Here is an 11,493-nt window from a genome sequence, read left to right as displayed (position 1 = left end):
CTACAATGGCAAAAACAAGACGCAAGTCACCAGAGCTCTTTGTGTTGCTCGTGCATGAGGGAGAGAACTGTGACGAGCATCGTTCCCTCCAAGTAAGCAAATGAATGTTAATAGTCAAACATAGAAATTAACATTTGCAAAATCATTCCAGCTTTGTGGTGCATCTCCTCCAGGTGTGTAAATCACACATGCAGAGTGGTTTGAGTTCCTCAGAGCTTCATAAATGTCTCTTCCAGTTGTTTCTATCACTGTCCATATGACCAGAGTCCAAATGTATGCAGACATGGGTATAACAAACATACCAGTTAGTTTTGCTGTTTGTCAATGTGGCTTTCAGTTCTCTTCAAGGCTGCAGGCCTTTGTCAGCACTCCTGTTTTATGGCCTCTATCAACCCTCATCACCTCATTTCATGCATTCTTCCTGTGGGGGGATACTTATGACTCCTCTATTGTCCTTTCGTCTCTGCAGAAAACCTTTTTTGGAAAGGGTATTGGATTCAATTCTTTTACTGCTGTTATAACTCCACCTGTTGAGTCACTTCAGCAGTCTTGTTCATGATGCAAATGACAACAACAATGTTACAAAGGAAGACCCTCTTCAGAGTGTCAAAGTATGCATAGCACAGTGACACAGCATTAGGTGATGTTCATAGGAAATTGCTGTCAGTCATTCCCCGTCACCACCATAGCTTCTGGTTTCTGTTCACAGAATAATGATGCCATCCTTGAACTTCCTCTCTGCACGGTCGATTGGAGCTTGGAACGCTCCCCTCATCCTTCAGATCTCCATCTGTTGTCCACAATCTCCTCGTGATTACCTCTGGAAAGCCCCGTGGCACAGCTCTCCATCCAATGCAGCTTTATGGTCATTGCTGTGGTTCCAGAATCTTCTCATGATGACCAGTAGGTCCCCAAACAGCATGACCTTTGACCTCAACCCCTGCCTGGGCTGTCAGCTATGGTCCCTACTTCTCGCTGGGTCTCTGAAGATTTCTCAGGAGATTCCACCCTTGGGATCATTTCTTCCAGCAATGCTCTGCTGCACCTGTATCTCCTTACTAGAGGAAAAACTTCTATTTGGAAAACATGTCAACCATCATCAAACCAAATTTTCCTTTCAGTTCAGTGAACTTCACTTATCAAAAAAATATAATTATTTATTATTTATTAATTATATTATTCGTTTATCACGTTTTCACTTTCACTTATAGGCCATCAAAGTGTTTCTTATCTTTACCCAAATGATTGGAGCAGAACTTAAAATCTATAAGCTGTAAAAACTTTATATTTGAAGACTGAAAGAGACCCAGGAAGTGGGTCGAGGGTGACAGACTGTCTGAAGTAGTTAGAACAAGACAAGGCTGTTGGACCAGGTGTGCTTGCTTTTGAAACTGTGTCTTAATTCCACCTGTTTCACATACAAGGGTCAGTTCTACAGGCAGGAACATGGGTGTGCCTTGGGCTCCCCAGTTTCACCCATTGTGGGTAACTTGTATATGGAAGACGTGGAAAAGAGGGCTTTGCTATCCTACCCTGAAACACCACCAAGTCATTGGTTCAGGTATGTGGATGACACCTGGGTGAACACACAAACCTCCATCTCTGGTTTCTTTGACTGGAGGGTGTTGATGATTTGATGCTTTCACAACACTGTATGTGATGTCACTGGTGATGTCATCTTCTCCATCTGCTGAAATGAGTTAAAGTAAACACTTTTATGATTTAAGAATCTAAATGGACCAAATTATGATGACAGAATGGAAACAAAATACCACAATGAATAAGAATGAATATGTACAAACCTTCAAGTTTCCTGTGAACACATCGTCTCACCAGCAGAACCAGTAACACCAGTAGAACCACAACATAGACTGATCCAACAGGCAACAGCACAGAGAGAAGAGGAGGAGAGAGTGATGGAGGTAGAACCAGGAGGAGGCGTGTTTGTCTAAAATAAAGCAAACACTGCCAGTAGTGGTTTTAGATACGGGCGACACGGGTGGTTGCCCGGGGCGGCATCGTGGTGGGGGGCGGCATCACGGGTATCGGCAAAAAAAAAAAAAAAAAAGCTCGTACTCATGCTGCCCCGACATCAACCAGCGATTATTGGGAATGGTACAGGCACCGATCGGTTTTCTATCGCCCATTTGCTGGGAGTAAGAGCGCCCTCCATTTGCGAGGTGCGCCTGCTGCTTGCGGCACAGGGAGGAGAGGGCGGGGCGGCGGGGGATTCACTGGCTGGCTGGAGCAGCATCTAATAACCAACTCAAAACAAAATAAAAACAAACCAACAAACAGAAAAACACCAGACATCATAATACAGACTTATCATTTGCACCGATGTTTTTTCAAAATTCTATACGTGAAAAGTGAGCGAGAGCCCTCGGTGCGCCTGCTCGCTGCTGAAGTCAAAGTAAACTTTATTGTCATCTCTGCTACATACAGTCCAGTGAATAGAGAGACGAGACGACGAGGCTCCAGTTACAGCAGTGCAAGTAAACAAACAATAAATATAAGAAGAGTAAAAAATAAATATACACTTTAGGACTCGGGGTAAAGGGATCAATAACAATTTAAAATTTACAGTTTGATGATTTAAAGTCTCACACACAACCCGTCAAAAGGGGAGGGGGGCCGGCTGCTTCCAAATAGAGAACATTTCATTCATAATGATGTAAATTCATGATCTGAGTCCTGGGTTGTGTGAAATCTCAGAAATAAACCTTAGACAAAGTGAATCTGTGAACTAAGGTGTAGGTCTGTTAGGTCATGTTGTGGTGATCCTGGGGTTGAGGGATGGGTGTTCATACTGGAGTGCAAAATTAAAACCAAGATGGACAAGAAAAGTTCAAAGCCATCAGGTCCTCAGTTTAGAAAAAAGAGAAAAGAAGAGGAAGAGAAACGAGCAAAAGATGCAGGTAAGCAGATGTGTGATTGGATAATGGCAGGTCATCCTGAAACAATCAGAGTCAGAATACTTTATTAATCAATAAGGAAATTATGTGCGTTACAGTTGCTCCAAGAAGAAATGGTAAAAATAGTAACAGTAACAGACTAAACTCCAAACATTATGTTACAGATTTTAATATTAATTAGTCATTGTTAATTGTTGATTTGTCCTGTTCTCATTGTATGATGTATTATGATGGCTGTTTGGTAGCCGTTTGCATACTATGCATACTCTCTCTCTTCACATGTGTGTGTGTTTCTCTGGTGAAATTCAGTATGGTTCCGTCAACAGTTTTATGTTAATGTATAATCCTTAATATGTTCTATGTGTGTGTGTGTGTGTGGGGGGGGGGGGGGGGGGGGGCAGAGGAAGTGTTCGCCCAGGGCGCCAAACAGGCTAGGACCGCCACTGTCTGGATGGCAGAGTAACGCTGGTTTCTTGTCCTTTTTTCATTTATAAAGCAGCTGCTCTGCTGTAACACTCAGTGTAACCAGTAGATGGCAGCAGATTTATACTGAGCTTCTCCTCCAGGAGGAGGAATGAAGTAAAAAAAAACAAAACTTGGCGACCACGTGGTGACAGAAGCCGGTTTTTCTCCTCTTTTACTGGTAATTGTAACATTGTAATTAGGCTTTTTTTTTTTGCTGTTTTTGTTTTGAACAAACAAATACAAAAAGGAGAAAAAAATTGTTTCTACTCATGAAAACATTTAAGCTGCTACCAGAAACTGACAACTTTTAAATCTGTTGTTTGTTTGTTTTTCCAATGTCAGCTGCTTCCTGGTATATTTGTTGTTGAGTAAGGAAGTAAAACTCTTCAGCATCAAACACACAGTGATGGTTTTTCAGTAAAGCGCACTTTAAAAATGTAAGTAAACTATAGAATACATTGTTTGACTTGTGTGAGTCGAATTGAGAGAGAAATGAAAGTGAAACACATAAAAATCTCTGTAACATGTGGATGTCCTCTGCTCTGAGGTGCTGGGGGACCAGTTAGAGACCAGCAGCTGGACGTCAGTGGTTGGACTGGTGGACTACTTCAGTGAAGAGTAGACGACGTCTTGGTTTATATCTGACCCTGATAGACTGCAGGTCATAACTTCTTACCTGAAGTTCAGTTCACCTGACGCTCGGACCGGCGGCCGCCTCGGGTCTCTGCTCCTCCCCTTTCCCTCCTCCACCTGCTGCCTCCACCACTTGCTAATGTTAATGAATCTGTGGAAGCTCCGTGATAGCCACCACACAAAGTAACAAATAACGACCTTATCTAAATCCCAGTAACGACTAACGCCTTCCTAATTTTGTCATAATAACTAGTTACCGTGCTCGTTACCACAATAATAACGTAGTTACTGTAACACGTTACTTAGTCCCCGCACTGGACCGACACAGCTCTGCAGCTCTCAGCCTCAACACTGGATCCTCACAGAGCTGTGTGCTGAGCCCCTGCTCTATCATCTGATGAACCCTGATGACACCACAGTGTCCAGGACAAACCACCTGATCACTGACTTCAAGAAGAAAAGTAACAGACAGCTGGAACCACAAAGAGAGGGTCAGGACTTCCTGTTTCTGTAAGTTTACCTCAGGCAGAAATGACCCAGGGTCTAAACACCACAGAGCTGGTTAAGATGACACAGCAGAGACTTTCCTGAGGGTCCTCAAGAAGATCCCCATACCATGGCTCCACATGTTAGCATGTTGCTTCTGTGTGTGGTTTTGCTGTTGCACAGAAAAAGGAGCTCCACAGGGTTACTGGATGGCTTCTCCCAACTCTGGAGGTCCTACATAGTTCCTGCTGTGTTTACTCACTGCTGAGTAAAGTGCAGCTGGATCAGTGTCTGCACAGTAAAACACACACAGAGGACGTCACTGCAGACAGAACAGCTGAGAACAGACATGAAACTGCTGCCACTCACAAATCTTTATATGAAACACTCAGAGTGTTTTCAGTTACTGCTCAGGTTATTTTAACTTCATGTTAAAATAGTTTAACATGAAGTCAAATGTGAGATAAACAGACCTGATAAAGGAGGAACTGAAAGGTTAACATTCAGTTTCTCAGAGCAGCTGAATGAAGCTGTGAGGAACCGAATGTTAGTTAATTGCACAGAACATTAAAGAAGTGAGTTATTAAGTATATTTTCACATTTAGTAAATATGATAGCAGTGTTTGATCTGTCAGAGGTTAAAGAAATGCTCTTAATGATAATAACAGATTGCATGTATAAAGCGCTTTCTAGGCACCCAAAGCGCTTCACAATTGGTTCACTCTAACATTCACACACTGGTGAAGGCAAGTTACAGTGGTAGTCACAGCTGGGGCAGACTGACAGAAGCGAGGCTGCCATATCGCGCCATCGGCCCCTCTGGCCAACACCAGTAGGGTGCTGCAGCCACTGAAGGAGCTGCTCAGGGATGACGTCTACCACCAGCTCCTTGGTTTTATTAGTGTTGATCTGGAGGTCGTTCCGCTGGCACCAGTCCACAAAGTCTCTGTACTCCTTGTCGTCCCCATCAGTGACGAGGCCGACTATTGCAGAGTCATCAGAGGACTACTGCAGGAAGCACTGGGTGGAGTTTGCAGTGTAGATGGTGAAGAGGAACGGAGCCACAACCGTTCCCTGTGGGGCCCCCGTACTGCAGACGACCCATACATCCCTAAGTTCTCACATACTGTGGTCGGTCGGTGAGGTGGTCCAGAATCCAGGTAGTGCGTTGATGGTCCACTCCTGCTTGTCCTTCAGGACTGTGGGAAGAATGGTGTTAAAGGCACTGGAGAAATCAAAGACCATGATTCTCACAGTGCTCCCAGCGGTCTCCAGGTGAGAGAGGGAACGATGTAGGAGGTGAATGATGGCATCATCCAGTCCAGTGCCAAGTAAAGCCGTCTTCCTCTGAGCACCAGCTTTTCTATTGGTTCAAACACAGAGGTGGAGGGCTACGTTTTTTCTTTGTGAAAAGACAACTTAAAAAAAACATTCAAACATGAAGCTTTTATCTAGAAAAGCTAAAAAAAAATGTATCATTGAGTAGTTTTTCAACATAATTTGAGTTTTTGTGGCAAATATTTATTTGTACTTATATGCCACAATTTTACTCTCTTAAGTGCTTTCTGTCTAACATTCAAACTGATGGATGCATCAGACAAAAACTTAGGTTTTGTATGTTGTCCAAGGATATTTGGCATGCAGACTGGAGCATCAAGGGATCAGTTCACAAGCTTTATAATTAGTGGATGATCTGCTCTACCTCCTGAGATGAAGCCAATCCAGGAATGCCAACAATTATCCATCTGTTTAATGGAGACATCGATTGTCCCCTTGTGTCAACATCTTGTAGTTTGGTTAATGAATAAATGTATTTCCTCACACATGGTTTATTTATGGCCACTAGAGGGAGATGTTGGACTTTAAAGACTAACATGGATATAAACAGATCATCAACATTTCTTTAATATTTTGTCAATAATAAAATGACAGTAATGTGATTACAGTAACAGTAATGTAAAAAAAAAATCACCACCATCTGAACATTTATTTATTCGATGGACTTTATTGTTACCAAACAGAACTGTTCTGGACTCACACGTCCAAGTTAACCAACCACCAACATGTACAGATAAAGAGCAACAATCATAAGTTCATCTACGTCACTGATTCTTTGATGTGCAGCAGGTTTTAAGCATGACAGAGATTCTCTGCTACGAGCGAGTTGTTAAGCCGTACACTAGACAACACTAAACACTAAACAAAGCTCCGACTGTGGGTTTTAATCAGTGTTGGTCAAGTTACTTGAAAAAAGTAATCAGTAACTAATTACTGATTACTTCCCCCAAAAAGTAATCCAGTTACTTTACTGATTACTTATTTTCAAAAGTAATTAATTACTTAGTTACGTAGTTACTTGGTTACTTTTTAAAAACATGATTTACAACCTGAATAGGTGATAAAGTGATAGATCTTTCAGCCCAATTCTACTTTTTCTGCATAATCATCATACAAAATGTAATCAAATGGAAAAGTCTCTTTTTAAAACTTGTTTTATTAGTTTTAATCTTTTAACTTTATGCATCAAGCAAAAATTTAATTATATGCAACATTCTCTGACTGGAAGAAATTAGTTTAACATTCAAACCTATTTTCTGCACATTCCAGCATAAAATAATGTTTTTTGTGTGTGTTTACACTCAGTCTTTCAAATAGATGCAAGTAAAACACAGCAGAAAATAAATAAAGTCAAAGACTAGCGGTCCTGTTGCTCTATTTTCACCTGTAAAGCAGGAGTGGGGTAGGCGGAGGTTTACCCTGGTGCAGGTGTGCAGCGGTCAGTGGAAGGATCCGCGAGTTTCTCTGTGAGTTTCCCATTACGTCGTAGCTACTCGGTGCTTGGTCGGAAGTTTAGGGGTTTTTTTCGCTGTAAAAAGAAGTTTTCTTCCCACGCACAACGGACACTAATGTTTTTTTCACTTTTTATGGAATCAAACTCAAAGTAAGGTCAGTACTTCCACGCTTTAAACGCTGCACGCTCATACTCTCTCAGCACTCGATATATGATCCATTGTTGATCTGCACACAGCTGTTGTCACAAACGTCGCACTCGCTTACGTCACTGTCATGAGACATTCTAGCAAAAAAATCACGTTTTTTTTTGCAATAGTAATCCATTACTTTACTTTACAGGAGTCTGAGCAGAAAGCCCAGCTGAACAGACATCGATAACCTTTCTGAAACCATCTGCAGCTGGAGATTTAATGTAGGTTTGTCAAGCCAGCTAATGATTGACTGTGTGTTGAACTACACCCACAGTATACAGCAGGTTTCTCTAAGTTTTTTCATCTCTGTGAGACTTGAATTTGTTTTAATATGAGTTATATAAAGGAATATTTTGTGTTCACAGGCTGAAGTTACTTTTCTTTTATCTCTATCAACAGAAAAAAAAATGTTTGAAAATACAAATCCTGTAATTTCCAAATACAGGACATAAAAATGAAAACCTATGCTACAGAAAAGTACAATAAGATGAGCAGCTGGAAGCCAAAAGAAATTCCCATCAACAAATCCTATAAAAACTGTGAAGATGAACAAACTCTGTAGTTCACAGAGTCTCTGACAGACAGAGACACACTGACACAGTCTGAACAGGTTTGATGATAATCAGAGAAATTTATCATCAAACCAACTCTGGACGTGTTTGATGTCTGTCTGCTGGATGATCAGATCATCTGTCTGTACCTGAATGTTCACTGACAACACCGAGAGTCTGAACAGCAGCAGGAGAAAAACTCTGAGACATTTCAAACAGGCTACAATTCAACAGGAGGCTGCTATGAATCCTGATTCTGCTTCTTTTTATGTTCTCTGTAGATCAGAAAAACAACAAAATCAGCACAGCAAAAATTGACAGACCAACAAGTAGGACTAGAGATCCATTCTCTGTGTGTCCTCCGTGGTGTTTTTTTGATCTAAAAGACAAAACAACACAGAGCAGAGAGGTTAACGGTTGGAGACTATAGATGTTCATCTGTCTATAGAAGATGGAACTACAGAGACCACAGAGCTTTATTTGTAAAACAAACTTCCTGAAATTCTTAGGTTTTAATATCAACACTTTTGACTACTGCAAGTCATTATTATCAGGATTATTAAATCTTATGATTTAATAAAGAAATTTGCAGACTTGCACAGAGATGGTAAAATTATGATGACGGATAACGGAGATGAAGACAACAGACGATGAGGACAGAGAGGAACAGGGGTTTAAATGCACCAAGGAGACAGTCAGAGGGAACTCGGGACAACTGGAGACATTTAAGGATGCAGGGACTGACAGAGACGGGGAAGACGTCTCATCGTGACGAGTAAAGTTTACCTTGACTGGATGGGCAGCTCTCCATCCAAAGCTCTGATCCTAGAATCGCCCCTAAACCCACCCGAGGGATTAATAAAGTTTCAACTAATCTGATCTAAGATGTGATATTGATGAGCCCGTTAACTTACACAGCTTTCATTCCAGGCTTCAAACAGGTTCAACTTTATTGATATATCAGCTCTTCTCCCATCTTACTGGCATAAACATTTAAAGCACTCACAGCTGCTCTGTCTACAGCAGGGGTTTACTTTCAGTCTTCATTGTGTGTTTAACCTCTTCATACTTTTCTGATATTGTAATTTTATCTTCCTTTGTAACATCTGCCGCTCTGCTGTCTGTACACTGATCCACGGCTGTGGTTGGTCAGATGTTGCCATCACCGGGGAAAATCCAGGGTTAACTTAGCGAGTTGCTAATCAGGTTGGTGTAATTGTTTTTCTCCTGACTGATGATGTTAGTGTGAATCCAGATAACAGAAAGATCCTGTGGATATGCTGAACTCTCCTCACAGTTCAGAGCCCTACAGAGACAGAAAAACGCCACATTAAACCTGCTGTGGTTGACCTCTGACCTCTAACTGATCCTGTTTGATCTGTGAAAGGATGAGCTCAGATGAAATCAGGTGTGTGAGGCAGAGAAATAAGAACAAGGACTTAGGCTACGTCTACACTAATGATAACAATGACACGTTTTAGTCATGTGATGCAGTCATGTGACCTATTAAACTTAGATAGCAGAGGGCATCGTACAGCAGTTGTTTTGTTTGCTCTCAGTTTTGACAGCCCTATCAGTTTGTGCATGCTTCAGATAGCTTTTCTTCAAACTCTCTAACTCTCACTCGCTTTTGCCACTTTGTACTTTTGTGTTACTCGCAGCAACAACTCCATCTCATTGTTAGTCCATTTAAGAAACTCGGTGCTTTTCCTCAACATTTTCCCGCCAGCTGAGGCAGGCCTTGCATTTCACACTTGTGCTCAATGTGGATGCATAACTCAATGGTGGGGACGCCGAGCATTTTCAGACGAAAACGCTGTTTTCAGATCTCTCCGGGCTCGTGTGGACGTAGCCTTAGTTTAGGTGTGGTTTCTATTAAGGAAGGGTCTTAAGTAAGCATGTAAATTGTGACTATTTTTAACATTTGACACATTTATAATTCTGTGTATTGCTTTTGTCCTTCAGCTCCGGGACTGTTCATTGTTTTGGGATGTTCATCTTCCTGACCGGGTTGGAAGGATGGACACATTTTATTGCTCTGAGTCATTTTGTAGGCCACACTTAAGTTATAGTTTGTTAATTCCCAGATTGAATAGAATTTTTTATAATTTTGTCACAGATCGTAAAACAACCTGTAGCTGCCCTCCAAGGTGCTCAGGAACTTTTACTCCTGCACCATAGAGAGCATCCTGACGGGAAACATCTCAACCTGTTTCGGGAACAGCACCATGCAGGACAGACGAGCTCTACAGAGGGTTGTGCGATCAGCTGAGCGCACCATCCGCTCAGAGCTCCCTGACCTGCACTCAATCTACAGCAGGCGGTGCTGGACCAAGGCCAGGAAGATGGTGAAGGACCTCAGCCACCCCAACAACAGACTGTTCTCTCTGCTGAGGTCAGGAAAGCGATTCTGCTCCCTGAAGACCAACACAGAGAGACTGAGGAGGAGCTTCTTCCTGCAGGCGATACGGTCTCTCAATCACACCACCACACAGCACTGACCCACACATATAGTTCTTACACACACACTGGACATTGTTTTCACTTCATCACTTAAATCACTTTAAGCATATTTGCACAAGACACTAAATAATGTGGATTGCACAACACTGGACATTATATTCTTCATTTCCAGTTAATACTTGTACAGCTGCTGTTATTGTGTATATATATTTATATTTCTTCATACATTCTTATATATTTCTATACTGTGTACTGTGTATTTTGTTGTACAGTTATTTTATTTTCAACTTTAATTTATATATTTTATTTATTCCTTCCTGGTTAAATTGACCCTTTTTAATTTTCATATTTATTTCCTATCTTATTCATAGACTTTTCTTTTTTTCTTTAGGTCACGAGCAGTTGTGTAAGCATTTCACTGCATATCGTACTGTGTATGACTGTATGTGACAAATAAACATTTGAATTTGAATTTGTGATCCATGCAGAGAAGGGCGAGGACCATGGTTGGTTGGTTCAAAGATCTGCTTCCTTTGGTCGGCTGTCAGTCTGAGAACTGCCTTGTTTTAAACGTAGGTCAGGTTTTATAGAGGTCCGACTGTCTGACTTATCTGAACGTGTAGAGAGCGTCGCTGCAGCTTCCTGTTTGGCCCCTGATGAAAACACCAGAACAAACGTGCTTATCGCAGGAAAAAAACATCTTTTCCTCTTTGATAAAGTTTTTGTGAGAGCTGGACCGGAGGGGTTTGAGGTTTGCAATCAAGAATCAAAAGTATGTTAATTGAAATAAAAGGAGAATAAAAGGAGTGCGACCGTTGTCTGTTAACTCCCAGTGCTCATCAATGGGACCAATGACAGGAAGGTAAAAAGATAAGATTACAGCCAAACATCCAAGTGCTTGATGATAGTTTGGAAAACTTATGAATAATGTGAGTCCTGAGCCACTCCTCGTGTCCAAACATTAATGAAAATACAGCATAAAAGGCAAAACCAGAG

At 41.5% G+C, this 11,493-nt stretch overlaps 1 long non-coding RNA gene across 1 annotated transcript; it reads left to right on the top strand.

Moving 5' to 3' along the window:
• Window positions 1-580: 580 nt before the first annotated feature.
• LOC146521323 (uncharacterized) lies at window positions 581-2,036 on the top strand. The gene is made up of 2 exons (XR_014873437.1): window positions 581-611; window positions 710-2,036. It is a non-coding gene; the product is annotated as an uncharacterized LOC146521323 (long non-coding RNA).
• The last annotated feature ends 9,457 nt before the right edge of the window (window positions 2,037-11,493 follow it).

Source organism: Neolamprologus multifasciatus, chromosome 3 (assembly GCF_963576455.1).
Source record: "Neolamprologus multifasciatus chromosome 3, fNeoMul1.2, whole genome shotgun sequence".
In the NCBI taxonomy this organism is placed as follows: Eukaryota; Metazoa; Chordata; class Actinopteri; order Cichliformes; family Cichlidae; genus Neolamprologus; species Neolamprologus multifasciatus.
Note: the sequence above shows the minus strand (reverse complement) of the source record. Positions and strands in the feature narration are given on the sequence as shown.